The following is a 16,594-nucleotide window of genomic DNA, read 5'->3' as shown; positions in this document are numbered from 1 at the left end:
GATGGGCAACGGAAGAAAAGATCTGGAAGGCCGAGTATGTGTCACCTTAGCACGTGCACAAGTACTGTAAGCAGACACATAGTCCTCAACACACTTACGCAACCCTGGCCACCAGAATCTATGAGAGGGTGCCTGTGAGAACCGTACAGTGATGTTCCTTGTGACATCTTGCGACGTAATTCAGAAGGAACAAACAACTTCCAAGGAGGACCAGAATCCGGTGCATCTCCCTGGGCTTCCAACACCTCTGCCTCAAGGTCATGATATAGGGCGGATATAACTACCCCCTCAGACAATATCGGACTGGGATCTCCCGAATCACCTCCCCAGGAAAGCTACGCGACAAAGCATCAGCTTTGACGTTCTTAACACCAGGGCGATAGGTGACAACGAAATTAAAACTGGTAAAAAACAACAACCATCTGACCTGTCTTGGGTTCAGTCGTTTAGCTGACTCCAGGTGAACCTGATTTTTGTGATCAGTAAGCACAGTTGTAGGATGATTGGTCCTTCCAACCAATGATGCAACTCCTCAAAAGCCAACTTAATGGCTAGCAACTCTCTATTACCCACATCATAATTTCTTTCTGCAGCCAAGAGTTTCTTAGAGAAGAATGCACATGGGCGCCATTTACCAGATGAAGGACCCTGCGACAGGACTGCTCCTACCCCTACCTCGGATGCGTCAACTTCCACAATGAATGGCTGTGACACATCCGGCTGCACCAAGATAGGAGCAGAAGCAAAACATTCCTTCACCCCAGAAAAAGCTTGTAATGCCGCATCAGACCAGACTGAGACATCCAAACCTTTCCTAGTCAAGGTTTAACCACTGTCGAGTAGTTCAAAATGAATTTACGGTAGTAGTTGGTGAACCACAAAAACCGCATAAGCGCTTTCAGAGTTTAAGGTCGATCCCAGTCTAACACAGAACAGACCTCCTCTGGATCCATACAAAAACATGAAGATGAGAATAGGTAACCCAAGGATTGAACTTCCTGAACTGCAAATACACACTTGTCCATCTTAGGGTACTTTCACACTTGCGTTGTTGGATTCTGCAGGCAGTTCCGTCGCCGGAACTGCCTGCCGGATCCGGCAATCTGTATGCAAACGGATACCATTTGTAGATGGATCCTGATGTGGAGCCGTCTCACAAATGTATTGCAATACTGGATCCGTCTCTCCAGTTGTCATCCGGAAAAATGGATCCGGTATATATTTTTCCACATTTTTAAAGGTCTGCGCATATGCAGACCGCAAAACCGGATCCGTTTTTCTTAAAAACTTGGAGCCGGATGTGGCATTAATGCATTTCAATGGAAAATAATGCCGGATTCGCCATTTCGGCAAGTGTTCCGGAATTATGGACGGAGAAAATTTTCCGTACAGTGACTGAACTGAAGACATCCTGATGCATACTGAACAGATTGCTCTCCATTCAGAATGCATTAGTATTAGAGTTGAACGGATGTTTGGGCTTGAGAAGTTCGGCCGAACTTCCCGAAAATGTTCGGGTTCGGGATCCGAACTCGACCCGAACTTCGCCCCGAACCCGAACCCCATTGAAGTCAATGGGGACCTGAACTATTCGGCACAAAAAAGGCTGTAAAATTGTCCAGGAAAGGGCTAGAGGGCTGCAAAAGGCAGCAAAATGTAGGTAAATCCCCTGCAAACAAATGTGGATAGGGAAATAAATAATAAAAAAATATATAATTAACCAATATCAATTGGAGAGAAGTCTCATAGCAGAGAATCAGGATTCATGTCACCCACCACTGGAACAGGCCACTGTCAGATATTTTTAGGCCCCGACACCCAGACAGAGGAGATAGGTCCCATAGCAGAGAATCAGGCTTCATGTCACCTACCATTGGAACAGGCCAGTTTACGATATTTAGGCCCCTGGCACCCAGACGGAGGAGAGGTTCATTCAACTTTGGGTTGCCCCGCAATATAATGGTAAAATGAAAAAAAGAGGATTGAATGAAGAAGTGCCCTGGAGTACAAGAATATATGGTTAAGGGGAGGTAGTTATAAATGTCTAATCTGCACAAGGGATGGACAGGTCCTGTGGGATCCATGCCTGGTTCATTTTTATGAACGTGAGCTTGTCCACATTGGCTGTAGACAGGCGGCTGCGTTTGTCTTTAATGACCCCCTCTGCCGTGCTGAATACACGTTCAGACAAGACGCTGGCCACCGGGCAGGCCAGCACCTCCAATACATAAAAGGCTAGCTCTGGCCACGTGGACAATTTGGAGACACAGAAGTTGAATGGGGCCGAACCATCAGTCAGTACGTGGAGGGGTGTGCACACGTACTGTTCCACCGTGTTAGTTGATGTTGCCTCCTGCTAACACGTTCCGTATCAGGTGGTGGTGCAGTTAGCTGTGGCGTGGTGACAAAACTTTTCCACATCTCTGCCATGCTAACCCTGCCCTCAAAGGAGCTGGCCGTGACACAGCTGCGTTGGCGACCGCTTGCTCCTCCTCTGCCTTCGCCTTGGGCTTCCACTTGCTCCCTTGTGACATTTGGGAATGCTCTCAGTAGCGCGTCTACCAACGTGCGCTTGTACTCGCGCATCTTCTTATCACGCTCCAGTGCAGGAAGTAAGGTGGGGGATCCAGCAGGGTGGCAACCCAGTAGTCCGCACACGTTAAAATGTGGGCAACTCTGCTGTCATTGCGCAGGCACTGCAGCATGTAGTCGCTTATGTGTGCCAGGCTGCCCAGAGGTAAGGACAAGCTGTCCTCTGTGGGAGGTGTATCGTCATCATCCTCCATTTCCCCCCCAGCCACGCACCAGTGATGGGCCTGAGCTGCGTTGGGTGCCACCCCTCTGTGAACATGCTTCATCCTCATCCTCCTCCACCTCCTCCTCATCCTCATCCTCCTCATCCTCGTCCTCCTCATCCTTGTCCTCCTCGTCCTCCAGTAGTGGGCCCTGGCTGGCCACATTTGTACCTGGCCTCTGCTGTTGCAAAAATGACCCCTCCTCCTCCTCCTCCTCCTCCTGGGCCACCTCCTCTTCCATCATCGCCCTAAGTGTTTTCTCAAGGAGACATAGAAGTGGTATTGTAACGCTGATAACGGCGTCATCGCCACTGGCCATGTTGGTGGAGTACTCGAAACAGCGCAACAGGGCACACAGGTCTCGCATGGAGGCCCAGTCATTGGTGGTGAAGTGGTGCTGTTCCGCAGTGCGACTGACCCGTGCGTGCTGCAGCTGAAACTCCACTATGGCCTGCTGCTGCTCGCACAGTCTGCCCAGCATGTGCAAGGTGGAGTTCCACCTGGTGGGCACGTCGCATATGAGGCGGTGAGCGGGAAGGCCGAAGTTATGCTGTAGCGCAGACAGGCGAGCAGCGGCAGGATGTGAACGCCGGAAGCGCGCACAGACGGCCCGCACTTTATGCAGCAGCTCTGACATGTCGGGGTAGTTGTGAATGAACTTCTGCACCACCAAATTCAGCACATGCACCAGGCAAGGGATGTGCGTCAAACTGGCTAGTCCCAGAGCTGCGACGAGATTTCGCCCATTATCGCACACCACCAGGCCGGGCTTGAGGCTCACCGGCAGCAACCACTCGTCGGTCTGTTGTTCAATACCCTGCCACAACTCCTGCGCGGTGTGGGGCCTGTCCCCCAAACATATGAGTTTCAGAATGGCCTGCTGACGTTTACCCCGGGCTGTGCTAAAGTTGGTGGTGAAGGTGTGTGGCTGACTGGATGAGCAGGTAGAAGAAGAGGAGGAGGAAGTCGAGTAGGAGGAGGAGGCTACAGGAGGCAAAGAATGTTGCCCTGCGATCCTTGGCGGCGCTACATTTACCCAGGGCAAAGAATGTTGCCCTGCGATCCTTGCCGCCACTACATTTACCCGGTGTGCAGTTAGGGAAATATAGCGTAATCCGATTGAGCGTACGGAAATCCAGACATGGCCTAAGAGTTCCGTCTTTCTTCTTTACAAAGAAAAACCCTGCTGCCACTGGGGATTTGGAAGGTCTAATATGTCCCTGTGATGCTTCAAGATCTCAGCAATACTAAGAAATCGCTAATGCGTCCGGTTTTAAAATCCCCAAAAATCATAAGAGCCCTCTCCTGCACACAAAGAGTAAAAAAATAAAAATTAAACCCAGAAGTAATTCGCCTTGATAGCACAGCTCACAGATCAGAGTCAATTCCAAACGAATCTTCCTGGACAGAGGAACACCCCCTGCCAGGTTATACATCCATCACTCTGATATCATCATGACAAAACCTCATAAAAAGTGCATCTTCCCAGTATGTGTGGCTCCTGCATCACAGAAGTCTCACACCTTTAGCCTGGGCAGCGAACTTCAGAAGAAAAGGACATATCCTTATCACACAGCTGTTTGGTACAAGAAGGAAGATGACCTGAAAGTCAGCTCCAATGTCACGACCATGTTTATGGCCGTGACTCCTTGGGAGCCGCATACAGTTGCCCGCGGTTTGGGTTGTAGTGTCTACCGCAGCTGGGGGCATAATGTTGTTAGCCTCAAGTGCGGTTGCCGTGGACAACAGGTATGTGTGCGGTTCCCTTGGAGTTGTGTGCGCGTTTGTATGCACTTTCGTATGTCTGTGTGCACTCTGTGTTATGTGTGGTGTGCACCTACATCTTCCCCTCACTGTGGTTGCCCGTAGCAACGTTTGGTCGTTGTGTGTACATGTGGTGGCAGTGTCCCGGCCTTTGGGCTGACTCCCAGGACACGGTTGCCACCCATGTCGTTGCCTGCGGCAACAGCCACAGTGTGTTCGTTGTTTGGACACTTCCCCTTTGAGTTGTGTTTTCCCTTCTGTGGTATTGGAAGGGTTAACTCCCTTTCTGTGTGTGTGATTCACGGGGTGTGTCTGACTGTTGGGTGTGGCCTCTTGGCCCTATAAAGCCTCAGTTGTAGGCAGTAGCCAGAGAGGGTGCTTCAGCCATGCTGGCTGGAGACATCCTCCTGGTTACTTACCAACTGCCAGTGGGGGCCATCCTTCTGGTCATAGCAAATATAATGTCGTTTGGTGTCTAGAAGATGTATTTGGTTTTATGCTTCTTTATGCTTCTTTATTGCACCTATGGTCCTGGGTTCCCGTGTGATGTGTGTTGTGTGCTGAGTCCTTTTGTTTGTGGATAGCAGTACTTGCCATTGTATTTGTTCTCCCTTCCTTGCAGCTTGGCCAGTGAGACTCCTGTTCCTCCGTATCCAGAAGGAACAGGTTGTCTTACCCTGACTCCTAGTCCAGGGACCGGTCGGCCCATGCAGCTAGGAGTTAGGGTCAGGTTAGGGACGCTTTAGGAGGTGACCTGCTCCCAAATCCTGTCGTCCTGGTCAAGCAGCGACCATCTTCCGCCATCGCACGGCTGAGGGTTTTCCCCATCCTCAGCCGTGACATCCAATCGATGGAATTCATATTTTTCCCATATTTTCCTTATATTTCATGGGTTAGGAAAATATGAAAGGAACCATCTCTTCAAAGGTTGTTCGGGTTATTCTAACACACCTTCCTGGAAATCCGCAAACAAATCGGAAATTCCCTCCTTGAGAAATGACGGGTCTCAGGCACACTGTATTGTCTTCCAGTCATATTTAATATCAGATGATGCGCAAAATTGTCCTGATTATTTATTTCCTAATTTGACCTGCGGGTACAGAGAAACTGGCAAAGCAATGATGCTGCCAGATTTTCTCCCTCTCAGGGCAAGGACTGCCCCTCTTCCAATTACACAAGGCTGGACTTGTGCTTGTCACAGCCACTCCCAGCTCCAGAGTGGGTAAAACAGAGGGATCCACGCAGATCCTATATCCAGACTTTATCTTTTACTGAACTTTACCACAGTAATTCTGAACTTACAGACATTCTATTCCCTTCCACTTCTCACCTATTTCTATCCAACTAATCTGTTCGACTGGCAGGTATATTTATTTGTCAGTTTTAATGTATATATTTTTGTTTATAGTTTTTAGAATAAAACTAATGATTTAATCGTTCCAGTTTTGCCCTTGTTACTCGATGATTTGGTCTATGCTAAGAACTCTGTCCTCAGAGGAGACATTTGTCTTATTTTTATACATTGTTAATTGGTTAGCTAGATTGCAAATAACCGTTTCATCCCTCTAGGATTAGCTAGCCGGGGTCTCTTCACCCCGATTCAATTACGAAGAGTGGTGGCAGCTAATTAATTTGATTTACAGCACGAAATCAATCATTTTATTTTAACAATTGTGCATACAATCGCGATTGTATCATGTATGGGCACAACGAACAATCTTAATCGCCTACTGTGCTCACAGTGGATTCACCTCGAGAAGTCTCTAGTGGACGAGACCTGTATGGAAACTGTGGCATAGTACGATGAGATTGATGGGTGGTTGTCACAGTCCCTTAGCCAAACTTTCAGCAATGTACTCTCGCATGGCCGTTCTTTCGGTTTCAGAAAGGTTATATAACCTAGAGTTGAGCAACTTTGCTCCAGGAATAATATTGATAGGACAATCATAATCCCGTGTGGAGGTAAATCCTGGCAATCACTCTCAGAAAATACATCAGAAAAATCAGAAATGAAAGAGGGAACAGCTTTAGTGGTCAAGACAGAAAGTGATGTATTAAGACAGCTTTTCATGCAATGATCACTCCAATTGAGAATCTGTCTCACTTGCCAGTCAATGGTAGAATTATGTTTGTTCAACCATGGTAAATCCAGAACCACCGGAGCAGGCAGACCCTCCAGTACAAAGCATGAAATGGATTCCTGATGAAAATCACCCACTCTTAAACGGATGTCCTGCACCACCTGTGACAAACATCTCTGAGAAAGTGGTGCAGAGTCTATTGCAAACACCGAAATATTTTTTCCTAATGCAAACCCATGCAAACGGATGAACTGACCATCATCATTTTTAATCCCTTCCCCACTGTCAATAAACACCTCAATTCCCATAGTTTTGGACTCCAGCGCCACCTTGTCAGACAGGAGAAATCAGGTACTACCAGTAAATGACAAAAGTAAGTTCTCTGACTCCCCAACCACACCACCAAGAGTAAGATGGGAACCAGACGTTGTTTTTTTTTTGTTTTCACTTTGACGCTGAATGTAAGGACAAACATTAACAAAATGTCCCCTTTTTCCACAGAAAAAACATACTCCTTTCTTATGACTAAAACTCTTGCAAGCATACCCAGGGGTAGCTCCCCCTAAGTGCATAGGTTCGTCACCAGACATAAACTCAGGAGTCTCTCCACCCAAGGTGTCAGAGGAAGTCACCATATTATATGATAGTTCATCCTAAAAGTGAGGGACCTTAGATCTCTTTCAGGCGTGTATCCATATGTACAGCAAGGGACATAGCTGCTTCCAATGATTCAGGATTTTCGTGAAAGGCCAACGCGTCCTTTAGCCTCTCGGATAATCCCTGACAGAATTGTCGATGGAGCACTGAATAATTCCACTCCGTATCCGTAGCCCATCTCCTAAATTCAGAGCAATAGATCTCCGCAGAACGCCCCCCCTGCCGTAAATCATGTAACTTGGTCTCGGCTAGGGAGATCCGATCCAGGTTATCGTCGATAAGATGTAGCGCTCTGAAAAATTAATGTACTGACCGGAGGGACTGTGATCCAGTCGGTAGAGAAAAAGCCCAAGACTGAGCCTCCCCTTTAAGCAACAACACGATAATACTGACTCTTTGACTCTCATCCCCAGATGGGAGCGGACGTAACGTAAAGTAAAATTTAAACGACTCCGAGCTGAATAAAATTATCGCTTCCCCACGAAAATCTGTCCAGAAGTGCAACCTTAGGTTCAGGACAGGCCTGGTAACTACTACTGGCACCAGCAGCCTGTGATCATTGGATCTGCTTGCGGAGGTCAGCTACCTCTATAGACAGACCCTGCAAATGTCCAGCCAGTGCAGCCATTGGATCCATAGCCTCATTGACACAAACAAAAACTGACGGTATTTGGCGGTTGATAATGTCACGGCACTGTGTGGGTGAATAACTCAACAAGAGGGAAGGGAAAAGGTACGCGGCCTTGAAACAGGAAAGGGGAAAAGATCACCACCTAGTGAATCCCTAAACTGAGCCCTGACTACTATAAGTATGAACAGACCTTGATGGTAGGAATGTTCATACGCTGGAACCTAGGGCCCTATCTGACCCTAAAGGGCCCTGGAAATCATGTAAGGACAAGAAAAAACCTGTTTAAATAAAAACTGTGTAAAAAAAATGCAATTTTTGTAAACTTACATCACAAAAATTGCAACACCAAGCGATCAAAAAGGTATATACCCCACAAAATAATACCAATCAAACTGTCACCTCATCCCACAAAAAATAAAACTGCTTTGGCTCTCAGACTATGGAGACACTAAAACATTATTATTTCGGTTTCAAAAATGCTATTATTGTGTAAAACTTAAATAAATAAGAAAAAGTAGACAAATTAGCTATTGCCACGTCCGGAACGATCTGCTCTATAAAAGTCACATGATCTAATCCCTCAGGTAAACGCTGTAAAAATAAATAAATATAAACTCTTCCAAAACAACCAATTTTTTGGTCTCCTTACCCCATAAAGTATAATAATGAATGATCAAAAAAATCCAAATCCAAATCCAAAAATGGTACCAATAAAAACGTCAACTCTTCCTTCAAGAAAATGAGCACCTGCACAAGACAATTGGCAGAAAAAAAATAAAAAATAGGGTGTTCAGAAAATGAAGATACAAAAACAAAATTTTTGTTTTAAAAAATGCTTTATTATGTAAAACTGAAACAAACAAACATAGAAAGTAGACATATTTGATATCATTGCGTCCGTAACAACCTGCTCTATAAAAATAGCGCATGATCTAACCTGTCAGATGAATGTTGTTAAAAATAAAAACAGTGCCAAAATATAAATTTTTTGGGTTACTTTTTGGGTTACATTTATTCAATAAAATGATCTCAGACACATAAAATCAATATAAAAATGAAGTCTCAATATCCACAATGGGACGACTGCTGGGTGCCACTGTGCGAGTCCGTGGTACAAATGGAGATCTCTTTTACCATATAAGTGCATATTTACCATATTAGTGTTATATCGACAATATAATCGCCAAAATGATCGACAAAATAATCGCAATTGCTGTAAGTGTTGTTCCTGCTCTTTGTTTCCTTATGGGGCTAAGGAGGTTGGTCTTATATCGAGAGGAAACAGTCGCAATTAATATACGTGGTGTTGTTACTTTCGAATATACTCTGACACAGTCCAAAAGTTCGTGGTATCAATATTGACCGTAGTTAGTCAAGTTATAGCAGATGGTAATCTCGGCTATTCAGCCGCTTACCTCCTTCCTTCAGGTGTTACAGAGGGGCTGGCAGTGCGGAAAAACTCAGGCGTCTTGCGTCGCACTCCTCGATTAGGTGTTCTTCGAGTTCTGCATTAGCAAACTCTCACGGGATGACGCTTACAGGACTTCTCTTTCGTCCAGAAATGACGTCTCTGGTATGTCGAATAAGAGCCCGATCTTGAATTCTTTTATGATAATGTCTGCATGGCCATGCGACTAGAGATATTTCGACAGGTGTGTGGCGTTACCATATTTGTCGATTATATTGTCGATATAACACTAACCCTTCAAGCTCCATAAGGAACAAAAAACATTATATGCACTTATATGGTAAAAGAGATCTCCATTTGTACCACGGACTCTCACAGTGACTTAATTTTTATATAGATTATATGTGTCTGATATCATTTTATTGAATAAATGTGTGTTTTATGTTAGAGTGCTCGCCCAATACATTTTCTATTCCAATTTTCTTCCTTTGAGAGGTAGGGTGCCCTCTCCACTGGGTTGGTAGCACCATACCATAGGTAATAGGGAGTGAGCCACCACTACAATTGACCTTCAAATATTGAGTTTTGTTTGGCTGTTAACCCTTGCTTTGCTACTGGAAAAAATGTATAAAAATGTAAAATCTGCCCCAAAAATTGGAAATTTCATCTCCATTTTCCATTAATTCTTGTGGAACACCTAAAGGGTTAACAAAGTTTGTAAAATCAGTTTTGAATACCTTGATGGGTGTAGTTTCTAAAATTGGGTCATTGAGTAGTTTCTATTATGTAAGCCCCACAAACTGACTTCAGACCTGAACTGGTCCTTAAAAACTGGGTTTTGTAAATTTTCAGAAAAATTTCGAGATTTGCTTCTAAACTTTTAAGCCTTCTAACGTCTTCAAAAAATAATGTCTCATTTTCCAAATTATCCAAACATGAAATAGACATATGGAAAATGTAAAGTAATAACTATTATATGAGGTATCACTATCTATTATAAAAGAGAAATTGAAATTTGAAAATTTGGGAATTTTACAAAATTCTTGGTAAATTTAGGATTTTTTTCACAAATAAAGGTGAAATATATTGACTCAAATTTATGACTATCACGAAGTACAATGTGTCACGAGAAAACAGTCTAAGAATGGCTTGGATAAATAAAAGTGTTCCAAAGCTATTACCACCTAAAGTGACACATCAGATTTGCAAAAAATGGCCTGGGCAGAAGAGCTAATAGGAGTTAATAGTGGTGGCAGTAGGGGATTAGCAGCGTGGTGCAGCAGCATCTGAGACAGCGGCAGCTACAACAGTCATATGGTAAATGTTAGCAGGCAGCAGCTGCCTTTCGGAATAATGGTAGGAAGCCCGCAGCAGTAGCATGATGGAGGCGGTGGCATGATGGAAGCAACAGCAGCCGCTGTACAGAATATGGCGGCAGGTCGCAGCAGTGACATGATAGGCGGCAGTGGCATGATGGAGGCAGCAGAAGCCATATACAGACGTGGACAAAATTGTTGGTACCCTTTGGTCAATGAAAGAAAAAGTCACAATGGTCACAGAAATAACTTTAATCTGACAAAAGTAATAATAAATTAAAATTCTATAAATGTTAACCAATGAAAGTCAGACATTGTTTTTCAACCATGCTTCAACAGAATTATGTAAAAAAATAAACTCATGAAACAGGCATGGACAAAAATGATGGTACCCCTAGAAAACACAGAACATAATGTGACCAAAGGGACATGTTAATTCAAGGTGTGTCCACTAATTAGCATCACAGGTGTCTACAACCTTGTAATCAGCCATTGGGCCTATATATATGGCTCCAGGTAATCACTGTGTTGTTTGGTGATATGGTGTGTACCACACTCGACATGGACCAGAGGAAGCAAAGGAAAGAGCTGTCTCAAGAGATCAGAAAGAAAATTATAGACAAGCATGTTAAAGGTAAAGGCTATAAGACCATCTCCAAGCAACTAGATGTTCCTGTGAGTACAGTTGCACATATTATTCATAAGTTTAAGATCCATGGGACTGTAGCCAACCTCCCTGGACGTGGCCGCAGGAGGAAAATTGATGACAAATCTAAGAGACGGATAATCCGAATGGTAACAAAAGAGCCTAGAAAGACTTCTAAAGAGATTCAAGGTGAACTTCATGCTCAAGGAACATCAGTGTCAGATCGCACCATCCGTCGTTGTTTGAGCCAAAGTGGACTACATGGGAGACGACCAAGGAGGACACCATTGTTGAAAACGAATCATAAAAAAGCAAGACTGGAATATGCCAAACTACATGTTGACAAGCCACAAAGCTTCTGGGAGAATGTCCTGTGGACAGATGAGACAAAAATCGAAGTTTTTGCCAAGGCACATCAGCTGTATGTTCACAGACGAAAAAATGAAGCATATCAAGAAAAGAACACTGTCCCTACTGTGAAACATGGAGGAGGCTCTGTTATGTTCTGGGGCTGCTTTGCTGCGTCTGGCACAGGGTGTCTTGAATCTGTGCAGGGTACAATGAAATCTCAAGACTATCAAGGAATTCTAGAGAGAAATGTACTAGCCAGTGTCAGAAAGCTTGGTCTCAGTCGCAGGTCATGGGTCTTGCAACAGGACAATGACCCAAAACACACCGCTAAAAACACCCAAGAATGGCTAAGAGGAAAAAATTGGACTATTCTAAAGTGGCCTTCTATGAGCCCTGACCTCAATCCTATTGAGCATCTTTGGAAGGAGCTGAAACATGCAGTCTGGAAAAGGCACCCTTCAAACCGGACACAACTGGAGCAGTTTGCTCATGAGGAGTGGGCCAAAATACCTGCTGAGAGGTGCAGATGTCTCATTGACAGTTACAGGAAGCGTTTGATTGCAGTGATTGCCTCAAAAGGTTGCGCAACAAAATATTAAGTTAGGGGTACCATCATTTTTGTCCATGCCTGTTTCATGAGTTTATTTTTTTACATAATTCTGTTGAAGCATGGTTGAAAAACAATGTCTGACTTTCATTGGTTAACATTTATAGAATTTTAATTTATTATTACTTTTGTCAGATTAAAGTTATTTCTGTGACCATTGTGACTTTTTCTTTCATTGACCAAAGGGTACCAACAATTTTGTCCACGTCTGTAGAACATGATATTTGGCAGGTTGCAGAAGTGTCATGATGGAAGCAGCGTTGTGATGGAGACAGCAGCAGCCATATAGAACATGATGGTTGGTAACAGCAGCAGTGGCATGATGTGGTGGGGGAATTATGGGGGCAGGCAGGCAGCAATAGTGGCAAGATGGGACACTGCCAGAAAAGCTATATCTACATTGGCCTCAGCCGGAGGAGTGTAAAAATCCTCCCCAATCCAGGCTTAGTTCATTTTGACAAAAGTGATGTCTTGGACACTGAGGGGGGGACAACTTGGTCCGTTTGGGTGTCACCTCAAAACCCTTTCTGAAATGAGACTGGAAGCTGAGCAAGATAGAAGAAAGAGAGGGTGCTGTGCCAGTTCAGGCCACTGTTCCAGTCTGCCTGCCCAGAAATCCATAGGGTCAGGGAACAGGGTATGCGCTATAGACTGGCCAGAATGTAGGTAGGCCTGAACCTGGACGTTGAGGCGGGAGCTGTCAGCTTGCTGACTGGCCTCAGTCTGGCGTGCCACGTGGAAAAACTGCTCCATCTGCGGCTTCTGCTGTTTGTTGCAGCAGGAGAGGGTTGACTCTGCAGGAGGGGCGGAGAAGGCCCTCCTTTTCAGACATGCTGGAGGCAGGCATCTGCTCTCAGTAAGTTATGGCAAGCTGCGTACACAGTGTTTCCTGATAATAATGTATTTTGTCCTCCCTGTCGGAGGGAGGAAAACATTCCCCATTTTGCTTTTATGGCGCGGGTCTAAAAGAATGGCTATCCAGTAGCCATCATACTGCTTTATGTCACTGATCTGCCTGTCACTGTGTAAGCAAGTGAATCTACAGCTCGCAATTCTGGCCAGCATGTCCAAGGAGCCAGTTCTTTCCAACTCCACCCCCCCCCACTGAGATGATTGGGTGTTGTGGCCGATGTCACCGTCATCATCATTATACTCTTGCTCCTCCAATTCTGACTCCTCTTCCTCTCCCTCAATTGGCAACACCTTCTCCACCTCCCCCATGAGAGTTTCTCATTGTGGTTTCCCAACAGCTAGAGGGTGGAGAGCAAGATGCGTTAGCTGTTCTTCTTCCTATTCTTTCATTGCTACCTGTTGCATGAGCATCAGTATCTCTTTAAAAATACATATGAGGTACAATTGCAGCATTAACGACATGAGCTTCCACTGCCCGACCTGGAAACAACACATACTCCCTGCTAGGAGTCTGCGGCATGACAAAATTGTTCACGGCTTTCCACTGCTTGTATAGTTTCTCAAGCATATGCAACAGGGTGTTTAATTTTTCCAAAGATGTGATTTTCATATGACTTTGCTTACTGGAGTCTCAGTGATGTAAAAGATATATATGCCAAATTTCAAGAAGATTGGATAATATTTAGGGGTTGCACACATTCATCACTTTTATTACTACTCTCACTCCTGTACCTAGGAGGTTGGTCTTAAAACAACTTCAGTTTCAGGATCCCAGGGGCTCAGCATCAAGCAAGGTGGATAGCAAAGGCAATATACAGGGGCGGACTGAGTGGTCGGGCACTTTGGACGTGGTCCGAGGGCCCGGCCGGGAAGGGGGCCCGCCGGCCGGCCTTTGGGGTGTGTGGAGGGCGTAAAAAAATGCTTGTGCGGCGCGGATCTGGCGGCGGCGGCGAGGGGGGGGCACAGGGAGATGTGCGTTTCCATTGTGGAAGCGCTTATCTCCAGTCATCTGTATCGCCGTCTTTAGGACAGCGATATAGATGCCTGTGCTGCGGCAGGATAGGAAGAGGCGTGTCCCTTTCCCTTCCTAAGCAATAAGCTCTATTGAATACTTTGAATTAATGGCGTGCCACTATAGCAGCTTATAACCTCAGTGTCATCCTACTTCTTGCAGGCTCACCGTTTCATGTTTTGCTTCCTTTATTAACCATTAATGTTCTAGCATTTTTGGCCAGGCTATAGGCTTTCTGGCCCATTTCTGAGCTTGTTCATTCTCGCAGTCTGCAAGCAAAGGGTGCTGGGTCCAGAGAGCAGTTTATTATTGGACACCCTCCCTGTCTGACCTGCTGTCCATGATCGAGGCACACTAAGCATCAGCAGCAAGGAGTTAAAGGGGTTATCTTACTTACATCACTCCCCGGCACCCGCATCGTCCGTGATGCCCGCACAGCCACCACTGCATCCCCCCCCCCTGTCATGTGGATGAAAACATCCAGCAATGTTGGGGGCAGTCAATAGCAGGCCACGATGGGAACAACGATGGGAACAAGCCTCCCTAGCATTGCGGGTGATGCTAGGGAGGCTCATTTCCGACACGGCCTGCTATTGGCTGCACCCTCCCACCGGGCATAAGTATTTTCTATATACGCCCCTGGAAGCACTCAAACACGCACTCACCATATACATAGATGCACTCATACACACACTCACCACATAAATGGACGCACTCATACATGCGCTCGCTGCTCACCACATACATAAACTCACTCATACACACACTCTCCACATACATGGACGCACTCATACATGCACTCTCCACATACATGGATGTCTTCTTACACACAATCACCACATACATGGACGCACACATTTATAATACACATATATAGACACCCCGCTTTCCTGCTGTGCCCCTCCGCCACTGCACATACTCTAATGCCTCTGCAGTTGTGCCATGCAGGTTGTAGGAAAGATGGATGACATCTTATGATGTAAAGTCACCCAGCTTTCCTACTGTACTGCAGTCTGAGAACCCCAATTCTCCTGCCACTCACATCACTGGTGCAGATGTGTCAATCCAACTGATGTTCAGCATGCTGGGACTGTCCATCATCAGAAGTGAGGAGAGGTGCAGCAATGTCACTGATGTCAGGTCAGTGACAGAGGTGCTAGTGCAGGACTCTGGACCTGGTGCAGGAGAAGGCAACTGCTCTGACAGGGGCCCGGGGGGATGAAGTACAGTGACTGCACCTGGGCCCCTTCTAAGCTGGGGCCTGAAGCAGCTGCTTCCCCTGCTGCCTTGATAGCTACGCCACTGCCCCACCCTGTGTATTGGTGTACGAATCACCTATATATGGTTTAATTAAATTGAAAGAACAGATCAATGATCTCCAAAGAGAGTAAACTGAATATAATTCATAATGAAATGATGACAATCTCAACCAAAACTAATAATAAAACCGGTATAGGGATCCCTAGAGTAGGAGGCCTCAACTAGTGGATAAACATACTGAGGCACCATGAGTAGTGTTGATCGCAAATATTCTAATTGCGAATATCGGCACTTCGAGAATTCGCAAAGGTGTAGAATATAGTGCTATATCTTCGTAATCGTAAATATTCTAGATTTTTTTTTTTCATCGGTAACCTCCATTCTTGTGTGTGGGCCAATGAGAAGGCTGCAATGTGTTCTGTGCTTTGCTTAGTGATCTGAATCCTTATTTAATTACATTAGATAGTTAGTTATCTCATATATATCATACAGATAGTTAGTGGGAGATAGTCAGTGTAGATTAGATAGTGATATAGTGTAGCTGATAGGTTCCAGTGCTGGGTGTTAGGTAGTGTGATAGGAATTACTGTACTGTGCATTTCCTCCAGTCTCAGGAAACTTCTAACAGCTTGAAAAATTTAACAAAAGTGAGCCACTCCTGTATTGTGCACGCAATATGCGCATATTACATTGCCAATTTTTGCAATTAAGAAAATAATAACTGGAGATCACAAATTCTAGAATTTGAGAATTTATGGCGAATATTAGGCCAAAAATTAGCGAAATATCGCAAAAACTAATATTGCCTATGCTGCTCATCACTAACCACGAGTCAGTTGTCAAACCAAACACATTTAATAACTAAATAGAGGATGCCTATATTGGGAAAGGTTCGGGTTCATCTTCCATCCGAAAAATAGCAAAGTTCGGTTTGGTACAAACTGGTTAGTTCATCTTTACTCTGTAGGTAAGTTGGTGTATTGTTAGGCTACGCTCTGCTCCCATTGCCTATAATGGGGACGGGAGGAGCTCCGGCGCAGTACGGCAGTTCGCGGTGAGAGGCCGCCGGACTAAAAAGTCAGAAAAATAGCAGTCCGCCCTCGTCCCCATTATAGTCAATGGGGACGGAGCGGTGGTCCGGCGGCACGGCGAAA

The 16,594-nt window shown here is 45.2% G+C and overlaps 1 protein-coding gene across 2 annotated transcripts in view; it reads left to right on the top strand.

Moving 5' to 3' along the window:
- LOC122946268 (coagulation factor VIII-like) overlaps nt 1-16,594 on the top strand; it is a 528,859-nt gene that overhangs the window by 75,526 nt on the left and 436,739 nt on the right. The gene's annotated exons all lie outside the window — the stretch shown is intronic.

This window comes from Bufo gargarizans, chromosome 9 (genome assembly GCF_014858855.1).
Source record: "Bufo gargarizans isolate SCDJY-AF-19 chromosome 9, ASM1485885v1, whole genome shotgun sequence".
NCBI classification, from domain to species: Eukaryota; Metazoa; Chordata; class Amphibia; order Anura; family Bufonidae; genus Bufo; species Bufo gargarizans.
The sequence above is the reverse complement of the archived record's forward strand: the minus strand, read 5'-3'. Positions and strand labels throughout refer to the sequence as shown.